The sequence below is a fragment of the Ricinus communis genome, chromosome 3 (assembly GCF_019578655.1).
Source record: "Ricinus communis isolate WT05 ecotype wild-type chromosome 3, ASM1957865v1, whole genome shotgun sequence".
NCBI classification, from domain to species: Eukaryota; Viridiplantae; Streptophyta; class Magnoliopsida; order Malpighiales; family Euphorbiaceae; genus Ricinus; species Ricinus communis.
Window position 1 is genome coordinate 11,705,924 of NC_063258.1, and position 26,157 is coordinate 11,732,080.

Consider the following 26,157-nt stretch of genomic DNA (forward strand, 5'->3'; position numbering starts at 1 on the left):
GTTTGCTGGAACCTCATCTCCGTAGATGTCACAAACTTCATCATAAGCTCCTCTAAATTTGACTTCTTTTCTGGTAGAGGAGGAGCTTGTGCGGGCCAGTGGCTATTTGTTCTTGATGAAGTCTCTGAAAAGCAGGTGGACCCTGAGCATTATTGTTCCTCCAACTGAAGTTGGGATGATTGCGCCAACCAGGGTTGTATGTATTGCTGTAAGGATCATTTTGCTGCCTTGGGGCATTCCCCATATAGTCAACCTGCTCAACATCAGAAAACATAGCAGAATTAGATGGAAAAGTAGTAGAGGATGAAGCAAACATACCTCTCGCAGTACAGCTGGCACTATAATGCTGGCCACCACAAAATTCGCAGCCAACGTTCGCTGCATGAACCAGCATCTGGAGTTGGTCAATCTTCTTCGCTAGAAGCTCCACCTGAGCTGCTAGGCTGCTGTAAAGTACACTTGGTTGACCACTCCCTGTCATCCCGGTCGGCTCCTAGAGGATTACCGCTGATAGTTGTTCATGGCCATTTCCTCTATCAGGTTCTGAGCTTGCTCGGGCATCTTACTGTTTAGCGCCCCACCTGCTGCAGCATCCACTATCTGCCTCGTTACAAGGTTCAACCTGCTGTAGAAGGGCTGAACCTGCATCCACACTGGCAATCCGTGATGTCGGCAGCATCTCAAAAGATCTTTAAACCTCTCCCATGCATCGTACATGCTTTCATCATCAAATTGCACAAAAGAAGATATGTCATTTCTAAGTTTAGCAGTTTTAGCGAGAGGAAAATACTTATATAAAAATTTTCAGTAGCGCCCTCCGGTGTGTCGTTTCTTTGTGGAAGGGATTGCAACCATCTCTTAGCTCTATCCCTCAAGGAAAATGGAAACAATCTCGGTAGAATGGCGTCATGATTGTTAGTTTATCTTGAATGTGTCACAAATCTCCAAAAATTAGAGATATGTGCATTGGAATCCTCGCTGGGCAATCCTCCAAACTGCACACTCTGCTGGATCATCTGGATCACGTTGGCTTTTATTTCAAAATTGTTGGCCGCTACAGCAGGTTTGACTATACTAGTTTTCATCCCATCCAAAGATGGTCGAGCAAACTCGTACATCGTCCTCTGATCCTCATCGTCCTGGGGTTGAGGTTCTCCATCGCGTTAGTTCCTTGAACTCAATCGCCCTCCTCCTTAATCACCGCAAACGCGTCGTCTCAATAATATGAGAGAGCGCTTCGAGTCAGATAAGGGTGCTATGGGATCAAGGTTAGAGCTCCTAGTCATAAACTACCTGAAATGGAAAACCAAACAACCGCCAATCAACAAAAATAATAAAATAAAATAAAATAATAAAATAATAAAATATAATACAAAAAAAATGAATGAATAAACAGATAATGACTAAATTAACACAGAAACAATTCACTCTAGTTTACCGTTACTCTCCCCGACAACAGCGCCAAAAACTTGCTATTTCTTTCTGATGGGCTACTTATGCAACCTACACTTAAGGTAGTGAACCTATCGATGCGGTCTAGCACTAGTGAGTATCAAGGTCGTATCCCTGGAGATCTGGTAAACCTAAAGTTACTACTATTCGTTATGTTATTTAATCTGAAATAAGGTGTGAGAAGTCTAAATTAATTAACTAATGCTTATAAATGCAAATAAAGGAACAACAACAACTGACAATCGAAAGACAACCGTAACAAAGAAGCAAACCCAAAGGTGACCTAAGTGATAGAATTCTAAGGTTGATTTTATAAACTGCTAATCTTGCTACCCGTGCCTAAATCCTGAATCAAACTCCGCTCCTCTCTCGAGGTCACTGAGTTCCTAAATCTGCACTGACCTAATGGAATCTCTTCCTATCAGATTATTACATATTAGCATTAAGCGTGATTTAGAACTATTAAGAGTTGTTAATTCTTAATCCGGCGAGTAAATTAACCTTATCTCTAAGTGTTAACTACCAGTTCTTACTATTTAATTTTCAGTTGTAAAAACCATTTCTCAATGTCAAGAAACAACCCAAAAGACAATTAATTTAACGCCTTAAATTAATTGAATCAAATTTTATTACTAAACAGTAAGAAGATTACAAAAATGGCAGATAAAAGAATCCAATATTTAAACACAAACCATCAACAAAGATGAACCCCAATGGGTTCGGCAATCCTAGCTAATCATAATGAAAGAAACAAATACAGAAGGAAATAAATAACATAATAGAAAATGAAACATAAAACCGCTCTTCTATCGAATCGGAGTAGGAATGTCGCAAGTGCCAATTCTAAAACCAGCCTCAAGTATGGATCTCGGATGTCTCAGTCAATCATTTAGAAACTTCAATCTTTGCTTGAATCCTCCAAATCAATCCTTTGAACTGACGTTGGTCTCCCAAAATGTCAAGAACAGAGGTGCTGTTGTAAGGGGTCGCGTGCGTAAAGAAGTTCAGAAATCAGAAGCGAAACTCCGTCTCGTTTTACATGCGACTATTTATAGAGCGCCTTTGCCCAGCTTTGTGCAAATATGCACGCCCGGTGCTGTGCAGCGGCTTTATGCCTACGCGTGCAACGGTCTATGCAAATATACACGGCCTATGCAACGGGCACCAACCTCCGTGAAATGCAAAATTTCTGAAATTGTCTAGAGGAGGTTGTGCAAAAGCCTCAAAACTGCGCGCCAATAAGGAATCGACTCTGATAAACATCTAATATGCGTAAATCATCCAAATAGCTTGGTTTCTGCCTGTAAATCAATCAATCTCTATCGAGGAGTCCGAAAACCTAAAAAATTCATAAACATACCACAATGCAATCAAATAGGAATAAATATGACTCAAATACGTGAATAAAAGACTGATAAACAGTCAATAAACATGCATAGAATCATCTACATCACTTTCCTTATCGGATCTAAAATCTAAACTATGTACTCATTTATTCATTTCTTTTGTTTGTCTCTTTCTAATCTATGTCTTATTTTATGGTTTAGTTTTATTTAGCGAGCATAAATAAGAGTGTTGAGTAAAAGTATGTGGAAGTGACAATCATAGGCACCAATCCAATGCTTGGACAAATGCGAAGAAACAAAATTAGTTAATCGAGTATTGATATCATGTTTTGAATCATCGTGGAAGAATCTTTTGGAAGAAAGAGGGAGCACCGAGAATTGAGGCACGTTCAAATATTCTGATTCAGAATTTGCAACATTGGGATATCCATCATTCCTTGTTCCACTAGGCACGAGGACTCTCGATGACACGAGGATTGACGTAAGGAATCATGGGAATGCAATTGACAAGTTTAATCAATAGCATTGGGGCTTAGCTTGATGATCAAGCAGGATAAAACGTAAATCCACGCGCATTAGAGAGATATCATGTTGGTTTTGAGTAATCCAAGTGTCATACAAGTGGGAATGCAAGCATTTTGATGTTTGGGATGCATATAAAGAATTAATTTGAGTTGGGGTGTTATTAGGTAGGCCCTCATAGATTTTCCCATGTTTTCGTTAAGTTGTGATATGGAACCTCAACAAATAAGCTTGAGAACCCCTTTTGAATTGCGGTTGCCCAACATATTGACATGAAAACCCCAAGAACCAATTCGGTTCAACCACTAAGAAAGGTTAGAAGATAGATTTCTTAGAAAGATGACCAAGAATTAGAACCTAAGGAAAACTAAGTCCCTTCAAGCCCAATTCCAAGTACACCACAAGGATATATAAACTCCTTGATAAGTAAGATTTGCACTGAAGCAAGAACACAAAGACAAAGCAAACAAGCTTTAAGGTAAAAACACCAATTATCATTCAAATTCAACTTTTTCTACATCAAAATTCGTACTAGCCTTATGTAGGCCTCTGAAAACCCTAAATCTTAACTAATAAGCATTTACATCTCATCTAAGATAAGGACAACATTACTAACTAAAAGAGATAACTTAAATAGAGTTCTAGTTAGGTTAAAATACATGTGTGGCTGCCTAAAATAAGCCATAAAATCCTAATTTACATAAGTCATAAAGATGGGCCTCATAACATAAGCCAAGTTAGGCTCAAAGTCTTCATATGGTCCAATTCAACTTCTTTGGTCTTTTTAAGCCCCATTAAATTCATTCAAGTCCAATAAAGTGAATTAGATTAATGAGCCCTGAACTTAAATCCAATTCTTCAAGCCATGTGTCCTTAGCCCAAATTTCTTCAAGCCATTTGTCCTATGCCCACGGCCCGTGCAACGGTCTATGCAAATATACACGGCCTATGCAACGGGCACCAACCTCCATGAAATGCAAAATTTCTGAAATTGTCTAGAGGAGGTCACGCAAAAGCCTCAAAACTGCGCGCCAACAAGGAATCGACTCTGATAAACATCTAATATGCGTAAATCATCCAAATAGCTTGGTTTCTGCCCGTAAATCAATCAATCTCTATCGAGGAGTCCGAAAACCTAAAAAATTCATAAACATACCACAGTGCAATCAAATAGGAATAAATATGACTCAAATACGTGAATAAACGACTGATAAACAGTCAATAAACATGCATAGAATCATCTACATCACTTTCCTTATCGGATCTAAAATCTAAACTATGTACTCATTTGTTCATTTCTTTTGTTTGTCTCTTTCTAATCTATGTCTTATTTTATGGTTTGGTTTTATTTAGCGAGCATAAATAAGAGTGTTGAGTAAAAGTATGTGGAAGTGACAATCATAGGCACCAATCCAATGCTTGGACAAATGCGAAGAAACAAAATTAGTTAATCAAGTATTGATATCATGTTTTGAATTATCGTGGAAGAATCTTTTGGAAGAAAGAGGGAGCACCGAGAATTGAGGCACGTTCAAATATTCTGATTCAGAATTTGCAACATTGGGATATCCATCATTCCTTGTTCCTCTAGGCACGAGGACTCTATAAGACACAACGATTGACGTAAGGAATCATGGGAATGCAATTGACAAGTTTAATCAATAGCATTGGGGCTTAGCTTGATGATCAAGCAGGATAAAACGTAAATCCACGCGCATTAGAGAGATATCATGTTGGTTTTGATTAATCCAAGTGTCATACAAGTGGGAATGCGAGCATTTTGATGTTTGGGATGCATATAAAGAATTAATTTGAGTTGGGGTGTTATTAGGTAGGCCCTCATAGATTTTCCCATGTTTTCGTTAAGTTGTGATATGGAACCTCCATAAATAAGCTTGAGAGCCCCTTTTGAATTGCGGTTGCCCAACATATTGACATGAAAACCCCAAGAACCAATTCGGTTCAACCACTAAGAAAGGTTAGAAGATAGATTTCTTAGAAAGATGACCAAGAATTAGAACCTAAGGAAAACTAAGTCCCTTAAAGCCCAATTCCAAGTACGCCACAAGGATATATAAACTCCTTGATAAGTAAGATTTGCACTGAAGCAAGAACACAAAGACAAAGCAAACAAGCTTTAAGGTAAAAACACCAATTATCATTCAAATTCAACTTTTTCTACATCAAAATTCGTACTAGCCTTATGTAGGCCTTTGAAAACCCTAAATCTTAACTAATAAGCATTTACATCTCATCTAAGATAAGGACAACATTACTAACTAAAAGAGATAACTTAAATAGAGTTCTAGTTAGGTTAAAATACATGTGTGGCTGCCTAAAATAAGCCATAAAATCCTAATTTACATAAGTCATAAAGATGGGCCTCATAACATAAGCCAAGTTAGGCTCAAAGTCTTCATATGGTCCAATTCAACTTCTTTGGTCTTTTTAAGCCCCATTAAATTCATTCAAGTCCAATAAACTGAATTAGATTAATGAGCCTTGAACTTAAATCCAATTCTTCAAGCCATGTGTCCTTAGCCCAAATTTCTTCAAGCCATTTGTCCTATGCCCACGGCCCGTGCAACGGTCTGTGCAAATATACACGGCCTATGCAACGAGCACCAACCTCCATGAAATGAAAAATTTCTGAAATTGTCTAGAGGAGGTCGTGCAAAAGCCTCAAAACTGCGCGCCAACAAGGAATCGACTCTGATAAACATCTAATATGCGTAAATCATCCAAATAGCTTGGTTTCTGCCCGTAAATCAATCAATCTCTATCGAGGAGTCCGAAAACCTAAAAAATTCATAAACATACCACAGTGTAATCAAATAGGAATAAATATGACTCAAATACGTGAATAAACGACTGATAAACAGTCAATAAACATGCATAGAATCATCTACATCACTTTCCTTATCGGATCTAAAATCTAAACTATGTACTCATTTGTTCATTTCTTTTGTTTGTCTCTTTCTAATCTATGTCTTATTTTATGGTTTGGTTTTATTTAGTGAGCATAAATAAGAGTGTTGAGTAAAAGTATGTGGAAGTGACAATCATAGGCACCAATCCAATGCTTGGACAAATGCGAAGAAACAAAATTAGTTAATCGAGTATTGATATCATGTTTTGAATCATCGTGGAAGAATCTTTTGGAAGAAAGAAGGAGCACCGAGAATTGAGGCACGTTCAAATATTCTGATTCAGAATTTGCAACATTGGGATATCCATCATTCCTTGTTCCTCTAGGCACGAGGACTCTCGATGACACGAGGATTGACGTAAGGAATCATGGGAATGCAATTGACAAGTTTAATCAATAGCATTGGGGCTTAGCTTGATGATCAAGTAGGATAAAACGTAAATCCATGCGCATTAGAGAGATATCATGTTGGTTTTGATTAATCCAAGTGTCATACAAGTGGGAATGCAAGCATTTTGATGTTTGGGATGCATATAAAGAATTAATTTGAGTTGGGGTGTTATTAGGTAGGCTCTCATAGATTTTCCCATGTTTTCGTTAAGTTGTGATATGGAACCTCCATAAATAAGCTTGAGAACCCCTTTTGAATTGCGGTTGCCCAACATATTGACATGAAAACCCCAAGAACCAATTCGGTTCAACCACTAAAAAAGGTTAGAAGATAGATTTCTTAGAAAGATGATCAAGAATTAGAACCTAAGGAAAACTAAGTCCCTTAAAGCCCAATTCCAAGTACGCCACAAGGATATATAAACTCCTTGATAAGTAAGATTTGCACTGAAGCAAGAACACAAAGACAAAGCAAACAAGCTTTAAGGTAAAAACACCAATTATCATTCAAATTCAACTTTTTCTACATCAAAATTCGTACTAGCCTTATGTAGGCCTTTGAAAACCCTAAATCTTAACTAATAAGCATTTACGTCTCATCTAAGATAAGGACAACATTACTAACTAAAAGAGATAACTTAAATAGAGTTCTAGTTAGGTTAAAATACATGTGTGGCTGCCTAAAATAAGCCATAAAATCCTAATTTACATAAGTCATAAAGATGGGCCTCATAACATAAGCCAAGTTAGGCTCAAAGTCTTCATATGGTCCAATTCAACTTCTTTGGTCTTTTTAAGCCCCATTAAATTCATTCAAGTCCAATAAACTGAATTAGATTAATGAGCCTTGAACTTAAATCCAATTCTTCAAGCCTTGTGTCCTTAGCCCAAATTTCTTGGATAAGCTCATTGACTTGTAATTTGAATCGAACAGGGACTTCTAGTTGATTTAGGATTCCTTTCATTGCTTATACTCTTAATATCATCAGAACTTCTTAGAGGATTAGGATTCCTAGTTGAGTCAGGACTCCTTATTGGATTAAAATTCCTTGAGCTAGTAGGATTTGCATCATCAACAATCCTTGTTAGAGTAGGATTCTCTATACTAGTTTAGTTCGTATCAAGCTGGCTCATAAAATTTGGGACTGTGAGAGCTGTTGACCAGTCAACTCCTCTCCGGTTGCTGATTTGACTTTAGTTTATTCATCTTTATTTATTTATATTTAGCTTCTAGTTTCTTCTTCATATGGAATTCGGGCTTTTGCACTATAAAAACCGCATCCAACCGAATACTTGACAGTAATTAGCATATTATTTTAGTTTTCTACCTTGCGAAAAATTAAGTTATAGGTTCTTTCAAAAACTTTGTGGACTTATCAACACTAACGCTACCAAGCATAGACTTATCTGTCCTGTCCTTTCTTTCTTTTGTGTTCTTTGTCTACCCTTGTATTTAAATCAATTCGATTTGATCCTTACGCCTAGCTGTATGGAAGAGAACAAAGAACTTGTGATATTTTTTCTTACCGGATCTGAAATCCAACCTATATTCTCATTTTATTTGCTTATATTATGTCTCTCTTTCTAATCTCTATCTAGAATGATGGTTTGGTTTAATTTGGGAGCATAAACACGAGTGTTGAGTGAAAGTGCGTGGAAGTGGCAATCATAGGCACTAACCAATGCTTCGATGAATGTGAAGAAAGAAAATTAGTTGATCATGTATTGATATCATTCTTCGAATGATCACGGATGAATATTTGAGGAAAGAGGGAACGATAAGAATCGAGGCACACCCAAATATTTCGATTTAGAATTTGTACCATTGGATCTCCATCCTTCATTGTTCCTCTAGGCATGAGGACTCTTGATGACACAAGGTTTAGCGTAAAGAATCATGTGAATGCAATTAACAAGCTTAACTGATGGTATTGGGCCTTAGCTTGATGATCAAGTAGAACGAGGTGTAAATCCATGCACATAAAGGAGATATCATGTTGTTTTCGAATAATCCAAGCACAATACAAGTCAGGACTCGAGCTCTTTGATATTTGAAATGCATATAATGAAGTGATTTGGGTCATAGTATTTTTAGGTAGGCCTACGTGAATTTACCCTTATTTTTATTAAGCTGGCTCATAAAATTTGGGACTACGAGCGTTATTTCCCAATCAATTCCTCTTTAATTCTTGATCTGACTTTAGTTTATTCATATTTATTGATTTATTTATTCATATTTAGCTTCTTGTTTCTTCTTCTAAAAGGGGCAACCAGATTGATGTAACCCCAAAACCCAAAGAACCAAGTAGCTGACTAAGTAAGGAGATCAAGTTCTAAGCCCAAGTGACCCATTATTCATCAAGGGAGGCTGAATTACAAGAGCTAGAGCCAAGAGAATGAAGGGGACTTAAATGGTCTTATTCAAGATATTTAGGCCAAGCCTTCGAAGCCATCTGAAGAGTTAGAGTTAATCAAGCCCAATCTTGTTATTAACCTTATTCAATATGTCGGGCCATGAATCCTTAAGTTTTAGGTGAAATTTTACTCAAAGGAATAAGCAAGACCAAATTCTTAAAAAGGAAGCAAGGAAAGAAGCTTGAAGAGGAAACAAGGAGGTGCATGCTCGTGAGCTTGACCTAGGCACCTAATTTTGTTTAGGGAACAAGGCAGCTGCCCCTTTTAGTTATTTAGGAATATTAGATGTTGATTTAGTCCATTCTTCCTATAGCAAAGATTGGATAAATTACTCTAGTTACTTATTTAATTATTTAGGAAGCTTCTGATTTAGTCTTTGATTTTTTATTTCCTATTCTACTTTCTTCCTAAACTTGTAAAGGAAGTTAAGGTTGTATCTTTGGCTACTTAAACACACTATAGCCGAATGGTTTGGGTTAATGAATATTTTTATTATTTATTCCATTCGAAGAATTCAATTTTTGGTTCTTCTAAGAACTTGTGAACTTATCAAGACTTGTTCTTATGGCGTTCTTTGAGACTTATCACTAACCTGCTTTCTAATTTTCAGTATGGCGTCCAAAACCCTTGTATACCAAGGTTCACACTTCTAGTAAAGTGTTGGGTTGAGGTCTTTATTTGTTAATCTAACTTTAGAAATACTTGGCAACAATTCAACAACGTGTTTCTTGCAAAATTCATGAAGAATCACATCACAAATACTTGAGGCTAATGAACATATTATTTTAGTTTTCTAGCTTGTGGGAAATCAAGTTATGGGTTCTTTCAAGAACTTTATGGACTTATCAACACTCACACTAGTGAGCATAGACTTATCCCTCACATCCTTCTTTTCCTTTCTGTTCTTTGTCTACCCTTATGTTAAATCAATTCGATTTGATCTTTACGCTTAGCCATATGGAAGAGAACAAAGAACTTATGATTTCTTTCCTTATTGGATCTCAAGTCCTACCTATATTCTAATTTTGTTTGTTTCTTTTGCATCTTTCTTTCTAATCTTTGTCTAGTATAATGGTTTAGTTTTATTTAAGAAGTATAATCACGAGTGTTGAGTGAAAGTGCATGGAAATAAAAATTATAGGCACCGATCCAGACGAATGCGAAGAATGAATATTAGTTGATCGTAATATCATTCTCCAAATTATCGCAGATGAATTTTTTAGAGAGAAGAGGGAACAACGAGAATCGAGGCACGCTAAATATTCTGTTTCAGGATTTGCACTACTGGGATTTGCATCCTTTCTTGTTCCTCTAGGCACGAGGACTCCTAGTGACAAAAGGTTTGGCATAAGGAATCATGGGAACACAAGTGACAAGCTTCAATGGTGTCATTGGGGCTTAGTTTGATGACGAAGTAGGACAAAATATAAATCCACATGCATAAGGGAGAAATAATATTTTTTTCGATTTATCCAAGTATAATATAAGCGATAATGTGAGCATAAGAGGAAGAAACTAGAAGCTAAATGTGAATAAATAAATAAAGAAAGATGAATAAACTAAAGTCAAATCAAGTACAAGAGAAGAGTTGACTGGGCGACAACCCTCGTAGTCTAAAATTTTATGAGCCAGCTTAATGCAAACAAGAGAAAAACTGCATGGGCCTACATAATATCACTTTGACCTAAATTACTTCATTATCTACTTTTCAAACATCAAAGAGCTCTAATTTTAGCTTGCATTACACTTCGATTAATCGAAATCAATATGATTTCTGACTTACACACGTGGATTTACATCCCGTTCTACTTGACATCAAGCTAAGTCCCAATTCCATCGGTCAAGCTTGTCAATTGCATTCTCCGGATTCTTTACGCTAAACCTTGCATCATAAGGAGTCCTCATGCCTAGAGGAACAAGGAAGGATGGTGATCCCAATGCTATAAATCTTGAATTGAAATAATTGAGCATGCCTTAATTCTTGTCGTTCCCTTTTCCCTCCAAAAGATTCGTCATGATCATTTAGAGAATGATATCAATACATAATCAACTAATTTTCTTTCTTCACATTCATCAAAGCATTGGATCGGTGCCTATGATTTTCGCTTCCATGTGCTTTCACTCAATAGTAGTGTTTATGCCCCCTAATAAAATCAAACCAAAAGAAATAAAAAAATGAGAGTATATGTAGGACTTCAGATCCTATAAGGAAAGAAATCACAATTTTCTTTATTCTCTTCCATATGGCTAAGTGTAAGTATCAAATTGAATTGATCTAAACATAAGGGAAGACAAAGAACACAAGAGCAAGGAAGGATATGAGGGATAAGTCTATGCTCGTTAGCGCGAGTGTTGATACCTTTGATCCAAATTTTATGAAATAGCTTAACATAAATAAGGGTAAATTCATATGGGCATACCTTCAAACAGCAAAGCGCTCGAATTTCGTCTTGTATTACACTTGGATTAAGCAAAAATAACATGATTTCTCCCTTACGAGCATGGATTTACATCTTGTCTTGCTTGATCATCAAGCAGAGGCCCAATGCCACTAGTTAGGCTTGTCAGTTCTTCTCCCATGATTCCTTACGCCAAGGGAGAATTCAAATGGGCCTACCTAATAACGCTCCAAATCAAATTACTTAATTATATGCATCCCAGAGATCAAAAAGCTCACATTCATTATTATATTATGCTTGGATTCATTGATAACATTATGACTTCTATCTTACGTGCATGGATTTACATCTCACCTTGCTTGATCTTAAAGCCAAGCCCCAATGCCACCGGTCAAGCTTATCAAATGCATTTCCATGTTTCCTAAAGCTAATCTTGTGTTATCATGTTTCATCATGCCTAGAGGAATAAGGAATGATGGAGATTCCAAATGGTGCAAGTCCTGAATCATAATATTTATTCATGCCTCGATTCTTATTGTTCCCTCTTTCCTCTAAAAGATTCATTTGCAATCATTTGGAGAATAATATCAATACTCAATCAACTAATTTACTTTTTTTTGCATTCGTCTAAGCATTGGATTAGCGTTTGTAATTGCTGCTTCCATGCAGTTTCTCTCAATAGTAGTGTTTATGCTCCCTGAAATAAACCAAACCTATTTTCACCTAACTAGGACTTTGTTTAGTCATCCCTTTTAGTTAGGAAGGTTATCTTTCTCCTAAATGGACATAAATCCTTATTAGTTAAGATTTAGGATTTTCTAAGGCCTATAGGATTAGGTTGAATTTGAATGATAATTGGTTATTAAACCTAAAAGTTGTTTTGCTTTTGTCGTTTTGTTCTTGTGTAGAATGCATGCTTAAAAAATATTCAACTAGATTGATCAACTTCTTGTGGAGTATACAAGTGTGGATTTACGTCTCGTCCTGCTTGATCATCAAGCTAAGCTCCAATGCCACCGGTCAAGCTTATCAATTGTGTTCTGAATGATTCCTTATGCCAAACCTTGTATCATCAAGAGTCATTTAGCCTAGCATAACAAGAAATGATGGAGATCCTAATGGTGCAAATCTTGAATCAAAATATTTGGGCGTGCCTCAATTCTCATCTTTCCTCTTTCCTCTAAAAGATTTGTCCATGATCATTAGGAGAATGATACTAATATTCAATCAACTAATTATCCTTTTTCGCATTTGTACAAGCATTAGATCGGTTCTTATGATTGCCACTTCTATGCACTTTCACTCAATCCTCATGTTCATGCTCACCAAATAAAACTAAACCATCATACTAGACAAAGATTAGAAGCGGCAATTTAAAAGAGGGAACGATGAGAACATAGGTAGGATTTTGTATCCTATAAGGAAACAAATCACAAGTTCTTTGTTCTTTTCCATACGGCTAAGTGTAAGGATAAAATCAAATTGATTTAAGCACAAGGGTAGAGAAAGAACATAAAAAAATAGAAGGGTGTGAGCGATAAGTCTATGTTCGCTAATGCGAATCTTGATAAGTCTGTAAAATTCTTTAAAAAACCCATAACTTGATATCTTGCAAGGTAGAAAATTAAAATAATAGGCTCTCTAGCCTTAAGTATTTAGTTGCATGCGATTTTTATAGTGCGAAAGCCCTCATTCCATAAGATGAAGAAACTAGAAGCTAAATATGAATAAATAAATAAAAAAAGATAAATAAACCAGAGTCAAATCAAGAACGAGAGAGGAATTGACTGGGCAACAACTCTCGTAGTCCTAAATTTTATGAGCCAACTTAACAAAAAAAGTGGTAAAATTCGAGTGGGCCTATCTAAAAACACTTTGACCCAATTTACTTCATTATATTCATCTCAAACATCCTACTTGATCATTTATTGTCACACCCATACTCTAAGTATGTATCCATCCTTTTAGCATTGCATTTTCATATAGTATCTTAATTTAATTAAGGTAGTACTTAAGTGTGTTTAATAATAAATAATAGTGGACTTAATTGAAATGAAACAAAGATAGTGGATTGAATTAGGATGAAAGAACAAATTTTAGAGGGTTCATAAGTAATATGAACAATTCATTAAGGACCTAAGGGGATATTTTACAACTAATCCTATCCTAAACTATGTCTAGAATTATCCATTCTCTACTTCTAAGTCTCCATATGCATATATATTCACACACACACTTAACATAAGAAAAGAAAAGAGAGGAATTGAGAGAGTTTCTTCATTAAACAACCTGGTCTAATCTTTTTCCAAGAGGAATTTCAATGTTTAAGCACTTTGTTGGCCATAAAATTCACCTACAAAGGCTTTAAAGGTTTATTTGGTAAGTATTATAAGAGTTTTGATTAATTTGAGTTGGGATTGGTGAGCTGTATTCTCAGGTTAGATTTTTCTAATTTTTCAGCCTCTGTATTTATTCCATATCTTGAGCTAGAAAACTCCAAATTAGGCGTGGCTTAATGTGTAGGAAAATTTAGATAGTCCTCCATGACTTTACAGTCTTAGGTTTGTGCTAGTTCTATCTTTGTCTTTGTGGAATTGGACTAAATTCTTTATTGCTTACTCTATCAAGATAGTTTGAGCTTGTCATGTTAAAATTGTGCTTAACTCCTTCTATAATTGTCTAATTGAAGTGAAACTTTTTCTGCATATTATAGGCTTGGATAGCTAGAATTATATAAAAGTTGAGCCTCAAATACCTCATATGTAATTGCCAATAAATTTTCAAATTTGGCCCCAAAATCTGCTCTATCATAGTTGTTGAGATAAGAATGTAAGATTATGTTTAAAAGCATGATATGCACATCATTTAGGAGCTGTGTGATAGGAGAGCATAAAGGCTTATTATTTTGTTGAATTCTAAGTGAAATTTATGAATTAGGTGTTGAAAAAGGCAAGGAAAATGCAAGTGCAAGGTAGATATTTCTTGGAGCTGGTTGGATATGACTAAGGGCCATTTTCGATAAGTAGATATCAAGCCCTTGCAAAGTTGATTTCTTTTATTTGAAAGTTGAATATTGAACGTGGAAAAAAAAACTTAAATTTGTTATTTTAAGCTTATTAAATTTCATATTGTTACTTATTTCAAAATATATTCTATTGGTTTTACAAATTTGAAGTATAATTAACAAAAGTAGGTTGTTTGTGTTGGATTTTACATGTGATGATTTTGCAATTCAACAATAAGAATATTTTAGCTTTTAATTTGCCTAATTAATCAATATATAATATTAATTAATGATCTTGGCTTTTCCTTGATGAGTACAAATATTGATAGACTTAATTTCATCGATTGCACATTACTTATATTTCACAATTCGGGGCAGTCTGATATAGTTTCATTTTAATGTTGAAAAGACCATTCATCCAATGCCTTTGAGCGAGTGAAAGTTTACTTTGTTTTCAAGAAATGCCTCATCACAGTGATGTGTTTGAAATGTGCTGAGATTGATTTATACACATGTGATTTATTTCGGATTGTTATGCGCATTAGATAACGGGGCACTTGATTGCAGACCAGTGAAGGGAGAAGATTCAGACCGTACTAATATAGAGGAAGGATTAGCCATCAAGTGTGCCTAGAATGGGATTTTGAATGATGGTTGATTGGTCATAGTCATTGTGAGGATGGTTAAATTCTATGAAACTTCTTATACCATTTAAAGTATATGATGTTGATAATTAGTATTGTTATTTTGTATGAGTGTTAGAACAATTTCTTTAGTGGTGTTCTCTTGCTTAACAAAAATTAATTGCCTTAAGAATTTGATTCACAACGTTATATATTTTGTATAATTATGTGGTTTTCTTCTGCTTACAGTTATCTAAATTATTTTCTGCTTATAAATCTATTCACTGATTATTTTTATACTCATTCTACTTTTCTCATAAATTTTATTCAGGAAGCAAGGCTTGATAGTGGGTGGTTGAGCAAGTAAGTATTATTAAAGGAGAGAGTAAGGTTGGCTAGCATTTCTCGTATGAGGAGTCATATACATACTCATTGTAACTTGTACATAAATGTTCATCCTTGTTTCATACCATGGTGGTTATGTACATGTAAAAGAATATGTTATAAGTTAATGTTTAAAGGCAAACTTTGTATATTAACTTATTTAATAATGTTTAATAAAGGTATTTCTAGTTATAGTCATTGTAATGAAACATCATATTAAAAAATATTATTCATTTTTCATAATTATGATTTCAAATACATTATTGTATATACATATGTAAGTATGTTATTATTCAACTAAACTAAAAAGATTTTAGAAAGCATTTGGTTTTAAATATCTATCTCGGGCTACGTGAGATGAGGTGTCATATCTATATAATCCCTAATGCCACAGGTCAAGCTTGTCAATTGTGCTCCAATAATTCTTTATGCCAATCCTTGTCTTATCAGGAGTCCTTGTCCTTAGAGGAGCAAGGAATGATGGATATCCTAATGATGCATCTCATGAATAAGAATATCTAGGCATGCCTCGATCCTCATCATTCCCTCTTTCCTCTAAAAGATTCACCTACGATCATTTGGAGAATGATATGAATACTTAATCAACTAATATTATTTTTTTACATTTGTCCATGCATTAGATCGGTGCTTATGATTATTGCTTCCATGCGCTTTAATTCAACACTCTTATTTATGCTTGCCAAGTAAAACCAAACCATCATATTAGATAGAAATTAGAAAGAGAGATATAAAAGAAACAAACAAAATGTGAACATAGGTAGGCTTCCGGATCCGATATGGAAATAAATCATAGATTCTTTATTCTCTTCCAAACAGCTAAGCCTAAGGATCAAATCAAATTGATTTAAACATAAGGGTAGACAGAGAAGACAGAAGAAAGGAGGGATGTGAGTGATAAGACTAGGTTCACTAGTGCGGGTACTCATAAATTCGCGAAGTTCTTGCAAGAACCCATAACTTGATTTTACACAAGGTAGAAAACTAAAATATTAAATATGCTCACTAGCCTCAAGTATTCGGTTGCATGCAGTTTCTATAGTATGAAAGCCCTAATTCTATACGAAGAAGAAACTAGAACCTACATATAAATAAATAAAGATGAATAAACTAAAGTCAAATCAAGAACTGGAGAGGTGTTGACTAGTCAACGTCTCTCGTTGTACTAAATTTTATGACCCAGCTTAACAAAAATGAGGGGAAATCTGCAAGGGCCTACCTAATAACACATCGACATAAATAATTTCTTTATATACGTCCCAAACATCAAAACGCTTGCATTCCCACTAGTATTACATTTGCATTAATTGAAACCCACATGATTTCTCATTAACGCGCTTGGATTTACGTCTAGTCTTGCTTGATAATCAAGCTAAGGCCCAATGGCATCGGTCAAACTTGTCAATTGTGTTTTCATGATTCCTTATGCCAATCCTCATGTCATCAGGAGTCCACATAACTAGAGAAACAAGGAATGATGGAGGTCCGAATGATCCAAATCCTGAATCGCAATATTTTGGCGTGCCTTCATTCTTGGCATTCCCTCTTTACTCTAAAAGATTCATCTGCAATTATTTGAAGAATGATATCAATACTCGATTAATTAATTTTCATTTTTCGCATTTGTCCAAGCATTGGATCAGTGCCTATAATTGTTGCTTCCACGCGCTTTAACTCAACACTCCTATTTATGCTCGCCAAAATAAAACCAAATCTATATAAAACATTGAGTGGAAAGAGACGAACAAAAGAAATAAAGAAATGAGAATAGAGGTAGCATTTTGGATTCAATAAGGAATAAGATCACAAGCTGTTTATTTTCTTCCATGGCTAAGAGTAAGGATTGAATTGATTTAAACACAAAGGTAGACAAAGAGCATAAAAAAATGGAAGGACGTAAGCAATTAGTCTAGGTTTGCTAGTGCGGGTCTTCATAAATTAGCAAAGTTCTTGAAAGAACCTGTAACTTAATTCTCTACAATATAGAAAACTAAAATAATATGCTCACTAGCTTCAAAGATTCGGTTGCATGTGGTTTTTATAGTGCAAAAGTGCTCATTCCGTTGGAAGAAGAAAGTAGAAGCCAAAATATGAGTAAATAAATAAAGAAAGATGAATAAACTAAATTCAAATCAAGAACCAAAGAGGAGTTGACAGGTCAACAACTATCGTAGTCCCAAATTTTATGAGGCAGTTTAAGGAAAACAAGGAGAAATCAACCTAATAATGCTCCGACCTAAAATACTTCATTATATGCGTCCAAAACATCAAAACGCTTTCATTTCTGCTTGTGTTACCCTTGGATTTATTGAAAACAACATGATTTATCCCTTACGCACATGGATTTATGTCTCGTCCTGCTTGATCATCAAGGTAATCCCAATGCCACTAGTCAAGCTTTTTAATTGCATTCTCATGATTCCTTATGCCAATCCTTATGTCTTCAAGAGTCCTCATGCCTAGAGGAACAAGGAATGATCGATATCCTAAGGGTTCTTCCATAATCAAAATTTTTAGGCGTGCTTTGATTCTCAACATTCCTCTTTCGTGATTGATCCGCGATCATTCAAAAAATGATATCAATATACGATCAACTAAATTTCTTTCATCGCATTTGTCCAAGCATTGGATCGTTGCTTATGATTGTCGCTTCCACGGGCTTTAATTTAATATTTTTCTTTATGCTCGCCAAATAAAACCAAACCATCATACAACACATAGATTAGAAAGAGAGGAACAAAAAAGAATAAATGATAACATAGGTAGGATTTTGGATCCTATAAGGAAAGAAATCACAAGTTCTTTATTCTCTTCCATGGCTAAGCATAAGGATCAAATTGAATTGATTTATGCCCTAACCCATTTAGCTCTGGATAGTCCGCATAAAAAATGACATAAGGATTGGCATAAGAAATTATAGGAACGCAATTAAAAAGCTTGACCGGTGGCATTATGGTGTAACTTGATGATCTAGTAGGACAAGATGCAAATCCACGTGCGTAACGAAGAAATCATGTTGCTTTTGATTAATCCAACCGAGAATGTGCGCTTTTTAATGTTTTAGCACGCATATATCTATGTAATTTGGATTGAACTGTTATTAGGTATACCCACATGAATTCTCCCTTATTTTCATTATTCTGGCTCAAAAAATTTAGGACAATGAGAGTTGTTGACCAGTCAACTCCTCTTTATCTAGTATGATAGTTTGGTTTTATTTGGGGAGCATAAACACAACTATTGAGAGAAAGCTCATGGAAGCGACAATCATAGGCACTGATCCTATACTTGGACGAATGCGAAGAAAGAAAATTAGTTAATCGAATATGGATATCATTCTTAAAATGATCGTGGATGAATCTTTTGAAGGAGAGAAGGAACAACATGAATCGAGGCATGCTTAAATATTATGATGCGAGATTTGCACTATTAGGATCTCTATCATTCCTTGTTCCTCTAGGCACGAGACTCCATGATGACACAAGGATCAGCGTAAGGGATCATCAGAACGCAATTGACAAGCTTGTCTAGTGGCATTAGGGCTTAGCTTGATGATCAAGTAGGACGAGACATAAACCCACATGTGTAAAGGAGAAATCATGTCGCTTTCAATTAGTCCAAGTGCAAATGAGCATGTTTTTGACGTTTGGGAGGCATATAAAGAAGTATATTGGGCCGGAGTGTTACTAGATATGCGCACATAAATTTTTTCTTATTTTTATTAAGAAATCATGGGAAAGTAATTGACAATCTTGACTGGTGGCATTGGGGCACGACTTGATAATCAAGCAGCACGAGACACAAATTGATGCGCATAAGGGAGAAACCATATTGCTTTCAATTAATACAAGTGGGTATGCAAACAATTTGATCTTTGGGACACATATAATAATGCAATTTGGGTCGGAGTGTGATTAGGTAGGCCCACATGAATTTTCCTTTATTTTTATTAAGCTAGCTCATAAAATTTGGGACTACAAGAGTTGTTAGCCACTCAACTCCTCTCTAGTTCTTGATTTGACTTTATTTTGTTCATCTTTATTTATTTATTTATTCATATTTCTTTATTTTTTTATTCATATTTAGCTTGTAGTCTCTTCTTCTTATGGAATGAGGGCTTTTGCACCATGAAAACTGCATGCAATCGAATATTTGAGGCTAGTGAGCATATTATTTCGGTTTTCTACCTTGTAGAGAATTAAGTTATGGGTTCTTTCAAGAACTTTGCAGACTTATGATGACCCCCACTAGCAAACCTAGACTTATCGCTTACGTCCTTCCTTTCTTTTTTGTTCTTTGACTACCCTTGTGTTTAAATCACATTGATTTGATCCTTACCCTTAGCCATGGAAGAGAATAAAAAACTTGTAAATTCTTTTCTTATCGGATATGAAATCCTACCTATTTTCTCAATGTTCATGTCTTGAATTATTATTTAGTTTTATTTGGCAAGCATAAATAGCAGTGTGAGTTAAAGCGTGTGGAAGCGACTATCATAGAAACTGATCTAATGCTTGGACAAAGGAGAAGAAAGAAAATTAGTTGATCGAGTATTGATACCATTCTTCAAATGATTGCAGAGGAATCTTTTGGAGAAGAGAGGGAACAACATGAATCGAGGCACGCCAGATATTCCAATTCAATATTTACACCATTGGGATCTTCATCATTCCATGTTTCTATAGGCACGAGGACTCCCTGATGACATAAGGATTGGCGTAAGGGATTAGTGGAACATAATTAACAAGCTGAACTAATGACAATGGGGCTTAGCTTGATAATCAAGCAAGACGAGACATAAATCATTCGTATAAGAGAGAAATCATGTTGTTTAATGTAAAGGTTTTGATGTTTAAGATGCATATAATGAATTAATTTAGCTCGGAGTGTTATTAGGTTGGCCGATGTGAATTTTCAATTATTTTGATTGAGCTGGCTCACCGAATTTGGTATACGAGAGTCGTTGACCAATCAACTACTATTTATTCTTTATTTGACTTTAGTTTATTCATCTTTCTATATTTATTTATTCATATTTAGCTTCTAGTTTCTTCTTCTACTAGAATGAGGGTTTTTTATACGAACCTAACCTATATCAAAGGATTAAACATGTATGCAAGTTTGATTTCATTGCCCAAGATCTATCTAGAACTAGATCAATGGAAACCTTAGACCCTGCAAGTATATTAAACTATCAAATCTAAGGTATTAAAGGTAGAAGACACCATAATTTAGTATGGATTTAAATTGATAAGTCAGATTTGAACACTACAAACAATGAATTGCTTGATAAGTTCAAATTAGCTCTAAACAAGAATTCATAATAGAGTATAAACTCACAAAATATATTAATAATCAATTAATCAATCAAGTTGAAAATTTATACTAGGCTTTTTGCCTTTAGAAAATCCCAATTCTAAGCTATCAAGGAATTACAACTCAAATAGGATAGAGATAAACATCCTAACTAAAATAGATAACTAAAGACAAAGTTCTAGTACTCCCAAAATACTATGTAGCCGCCCATTAGGAGTAAGAAACTTTAGTTTCTTTAAGCCACACGCATGGGCCATCTTTAGTAGAGCTAATTAGGCTCAAACTCCCTTATATGCTCATTAAGCCCATATTAGATTTATTCAAGCCCAATAAACTGAATTAGATTAATGAGCCTTGAATTTGAATCCAAATCTTCAAGCCTTAATGTCTCCTTAGCCCAAACATCTTGAATAAGCCCATCGAGAGCTTCTTTTATCTTCTTAGCCTTGGACCTTGTAATTAGGCCTCCATAGATGTGAAATGGATCTTGAATCCTAATTGAAGTAGGATTCCTTGTTGGAGTAGGACTCCTAGTGCCAATAGGATTCACATTATTCCCTCCTTCCTTAGTATGATTCGTCCTCGTCACCTATGTCAAAATCAAAAAGAGGAAGATCAACAATATTAAAAGTAGCACTAATTCCATACTAATTGGGCAATTCCAATTTATATGCATTATTATTAATCCTTTCAAGAACTTGAAAAGGACCATCTCCTCGTGGAAGTAACTTGGAACCCCTTTGTGAAGGAAACCTTCCCTTGTGCATGTGCAACCAAATCTAATCACTAGATTTAAAAAGACCTTCACACGCCCTTTGTTGGCTTATTGAGCATAAACTTTATTCTTTCTTTCTATATTTGCAAGCACCTTCTCATGCAAACTCCTCACAAAATTTGCCTTCTTTTTTCCATATGGAGTAACACGTTCACTCAAAAGTAAAGAAATCATATCTAATGGAGATAAAAGAATAAAACCATAAACAATTTTAAAATGACAAAATTGAGTATATGAATGCACACTATGATTATATGCAAACTCTATATGCGGCAAATATTCTTTCCAAGATTTTAGGTTCTTTTTAACCATAATACAAAGTACCTAAAGTCTTATTATCTACTTCAGTTTAACCATCCATTTGTGGATCACATGTAGTAGAAAACAATAACTTAGTTCCCAAATTTCCCTACAATGCCTTCCAATAGTAGCTTAAGAACTTTGCATCCCTACCACTAATAATTGTTCTAGGCATACCATGTAGACGTACAATTTTTTTGAAGAATTAGTCAAAATTATATGTTGCATCATTAGTTTTATGACATGGAATGAAATGAGCTATATCAATAACAACATATATGGAATCATTACCATGCCTAGACCTAGGTAAACCAAGCACAAAATCTATAGAAATATCAATCCAAGGTGAACTAGGCACGGGCAATGGTGTATACAAGCCATGGGGTTTCGATTTAGACTTTGCTTGTTTACAAACAATGCATTTATCATAAAAACTAGTAACATCTCGTTTCATATTAGGCCAATAGAGAACATCATGCAAAAGATCTAAGGTCTTAGCAATTCCAAAGTATCTCATTAAACCACCCTCTTGAGCTTCCCTAACTAATACCTCACACATAGAACATATGGGAATACACGAATGTTTTTCTTTAGACAAAAATCCATCATGTCTACAAAACTTATCAAAATCACCTTTTTCACAAGCATTAAACGCATTGCCAAAATCAGAGTCATGCTCATAAATTTCATTAATATGCTCAAAACCAAGGAATTTGGCATTCAAAGTTGAAAGAAGTGCATACCTTCGTGATAACACATCCGCAATAACATTATCTTTACCTTGCTTGTATTTTATCACATATGGAAAGAACTTAATGAACTCACTCCATTTAGCATGGTGTTTGTTAAGGTTATTTTTCCCCTTCAAATGCTTCAATGACTCATGATCTGTGCGAATCACAAACTCTTTAGGCCAAAGATAGTGTTGCCATGTCTCTAAAGCTCTCACCAATGCGTACATCACCTTATCATAAATTATGTAGTTTAAGGCTGCCCCATTGAGCCCATCCAAACCAACATCTTTAAGCCTTGGCCGATCCATATCATTCCCTCTTTCTTTAGGATGATTCATCCTCAAATCAAGCTTATTACCTACATTAAAAGGACTCAAATTGGCAACATTAAATGTGCCACTCACATTATACTTACCTTGTAAATTAATTTTGTAAGCATTTTCTTTGATCCTCTCAAGTACTTGAAATAGTCCATCACCCATTGGACTTAGCTTTGACTTTCTTTGATTTGGGAAGCTTTCCTTATGAAAATGCACCCAAACCGAATCACTAGGTTGGAACACCATTGGTTTTCTTTCTTTGTTAACCCTTTCAGCTACTCTAGTATTTTGCTTCTCAATCCTCTCATTAACTTGTTCATGTAGTCTTTTAATCAAATCTGCCTTAGAAGAACCATCAACATTAACAAGCTTGTTAAGAGGCAAAGGAAATAAATCAATAGGAGTTATTGGGTTAGCACCATAAATAATTTGAAATGGAGAATAATGTGTAGCGCTATGAACAACCCTAATGTATCCAAACTCCACATATGGTAAAAGATCCTCCTAAGATTTAAAATTCCTGGAAATTAAAGAACGAAGCAATTGAACCATAGTTCTATTAACAACTTCAGTTTGTTTATCCATTTATGGATGGCAAGTTGATATGCATACTTTTACACATATTTGCTGACATATTCTTGCAAATTTTCTTAGCATTTATTGTGTTTTTATTTCAAGATCACCCGTGTTTTTGGAGATTTTATAGGTCCATCATTAGTGCTATAGCAATTTTAGATCAATTTTTGGCGAAAATGGAGGGAATCAGAAGTTGTTTAGCCTTGGGTTGACTTTTGGAAAGTCAACATAGCCTGTGTTGGACCCCGTGTAGAAATTCCAGGCCGTGTAGCTTACGCACTTTGAAGCAGCACATTTTTCAAGGGCACCACGCCCTAGAGCACAGCTTGTGTTGGTTAACATGGGCTAGAACATAGACCATGTTTGCTAACACGAGCAAGAACACGGTCATGCTCAATTCAATTTATTTTGTCAATTGGAGTCCAACACGGCTCGGATATAGCCCGTGTCGGGGGACGCGGGCTGGAACACGCCCGTATTTATGCAATGAATAAAAGAAACGAGCCAAAAAAAGAAAAGAGAGTTCTGGATTGGCGATTTTGAATTTTGATCTTACATTGAAATTTTCTTAAACGTGTTGTAAGGCATTTCAGGGGGCTTCTAGGAAACTGATTCCACCTTAGAAAGTCAGAATCGTGATCTGGATTTTGCATTGAAGATTGAGGAGGAGTTTTGAAGGAAATCAAGAAGTAATTCTAGAGATCAATTGTAGTGTAAATCAAGGCTTTGAGTTGTTCATCCAATTCTAGGAAAAGAGTGTATATGTTTTGATTTCTTTATTCTTTCATTATAATTGAATTTCTATTTGCTTTAGACATGAACATGTGTAGCTAGTTGGGTTGAACCCATTCGGGTTCCTTACTATGTTGGCTTTGTACTGAATTATTGAGATTATTTGAGTTTCCTTTCTTGTATTCTTTTAGCAATTAAGAAATTGTAATTGAGCTCGAAAAATTAATTACAAGAACAAGTTAATTTTCACTTAGAGGTAAGGTTAATTAATTTACTAGATTAAGAATTAACAAAGCTTAATAGAGGTGGATTAAAACTTAAGGCTTACTTAATAATCAATTGTTAGGAAGAGATTCCCACTTTTGGTTCTTAGGTTTAGGAATTCGGTTTTCTGGAGAAGGTTGAGAATTTAGTTTAGAATCCGTCCACGGGTAGCATAATCGGACTCAATAATCTATTATCTTTTGTTTGATAGCCAACTAGTCTAGGTCCTCTTTGGGTTTGCTTTCTTGTCTTGATTATTCTCTTTGCTCATTCATTCTCGCATTACACTTAGAATTTAGTTTTTAGTAAATCTAGAAACCTCTGTTATTAATTTTAGGCTAGATAACAAGGAACAAGTAGCAATTCTAGGATTTCACTTTCCTGAGGGATACGATATTTTTAATACTTGCCATGTGCTAGGCTGCATCGATAGGTTCACTGCCTTAGTTATAGTTGCATAAGCATAAGCGCATCAAGTGTTTGGCGCCATTGCCGGGGAATCTTTGTGTGAAAACTAGAGTGAAATTTGCTATTTGTTACTCTAGCCATATTTCTTTTCTGTTTTTGTCATTTACTTCTTATTCATTTATTCATTTATTTATTTGTTTGGTTTGTTGCTGCCTTGTTCATTTCAGGTTGTTTATGACCAAGAGTTCTAATCCTGTACTAGTAGACCCACTGCCCGAACCAGAGCAATCCCTTAGGTAGCTGAGGAAGCGATTAGACATGAAGGAGGAGGAGTAGATTGAGATTCCTATCCATAGACCAGTAGACATGGGAGACGACAATAATAACTTTGTTGAAGCAAATAGGATGATGTTTGTGTTTGCTAGACCTTCCTTGAAGAGGACACACACTAGTATATTGAGGCCACCTATTGCATCGAACAATTTTAAAATTCAGCCAAATGTCATTCAGATGGTGCAGTAGAGTGTACAGTTTGAGGGCTTGCCCAGTGAAGATCCTAATGGCCGCATCATGAGTTTTTTGGAGATTTGTGATACCTTCAAGGTAAATGGGGCTACCGATGATGCCATTCAACTTAGGTTATTCTCATTTTTCTTGAGGGATAGAGCAAAGAGATGGCTACAGTCCATACCAGCTAACACTATCACCACCTAGAGTTCTTTGGTTGAGAAATTTCTTTATAAGTACTTTCCTACTGCTAAGCCTGGAAAGATGCGTAATGATATTTCTTCTTTTACGCAGTATGATGATGAGAGCATGTATGATACATGGGAGAGGTACAAGGACCTGCTGAGATGTTGTCCACACCACGGTTTGCCATTATGGATGCAGGTGCAGACTTTTTACAGTGGCTTGAACTCAGCCATAAGGTAGATGGTAGATGCGGCTGCAGGTGGGGCCATCAATAGTATAACGCCAGAGCAGGCCTAGAATTTAATTGAGGAGATGGCCATGAATACATATCAGTTGCAGTCTTCTACGAGTAGGCCAAGACAACAAGGAGTGGAGAACCAGGTAGATTCTACATCAGCCTTGGCAACTCAGGTGGAGCTTTTAGCCAAGAAGATCGACTAGCTCCAAATGCTAGTCCAAGCAACACAGCTGGACTGCGAGTTTTGTGGTGGCTTGCACTACAGTGCAAACTGTACTGCGAGAAGTATGTTTGCTTCTTCTTCATCTTCTTCTTCTGC

General features: G+C 35.6%; 2 non-coding genes across 2 annotated transcripts; one reads left to right on the plus strand and one right to left on the minus strand.

The window, feature by feature from the left end:
* Nucleotides 1-658: 658 nt before the first annotated feature.
* Nucleotides 659-765, plus strand: LOC112535764. Its single transcript, XR_003079843.2, has one exon. It is a non-coding gene; the product is annotated as a small nucleolar RNA R71 (small nucleolar RNA).
* A 24,911-nt stretch (nucleotides 766-25,676) lies between these two features.
* Nucleotides 25,677-25,782, minus strand: LOC112535759. The gene has a single exon (XR_003079838.2). It is a non-coding gene; the product is annotated as a small nucleolar RNA R71 (small nucleolar RNA).
* Between the last annotated feature and the right edge of the window lie 375 nt (nucleotides 25,783-26,157).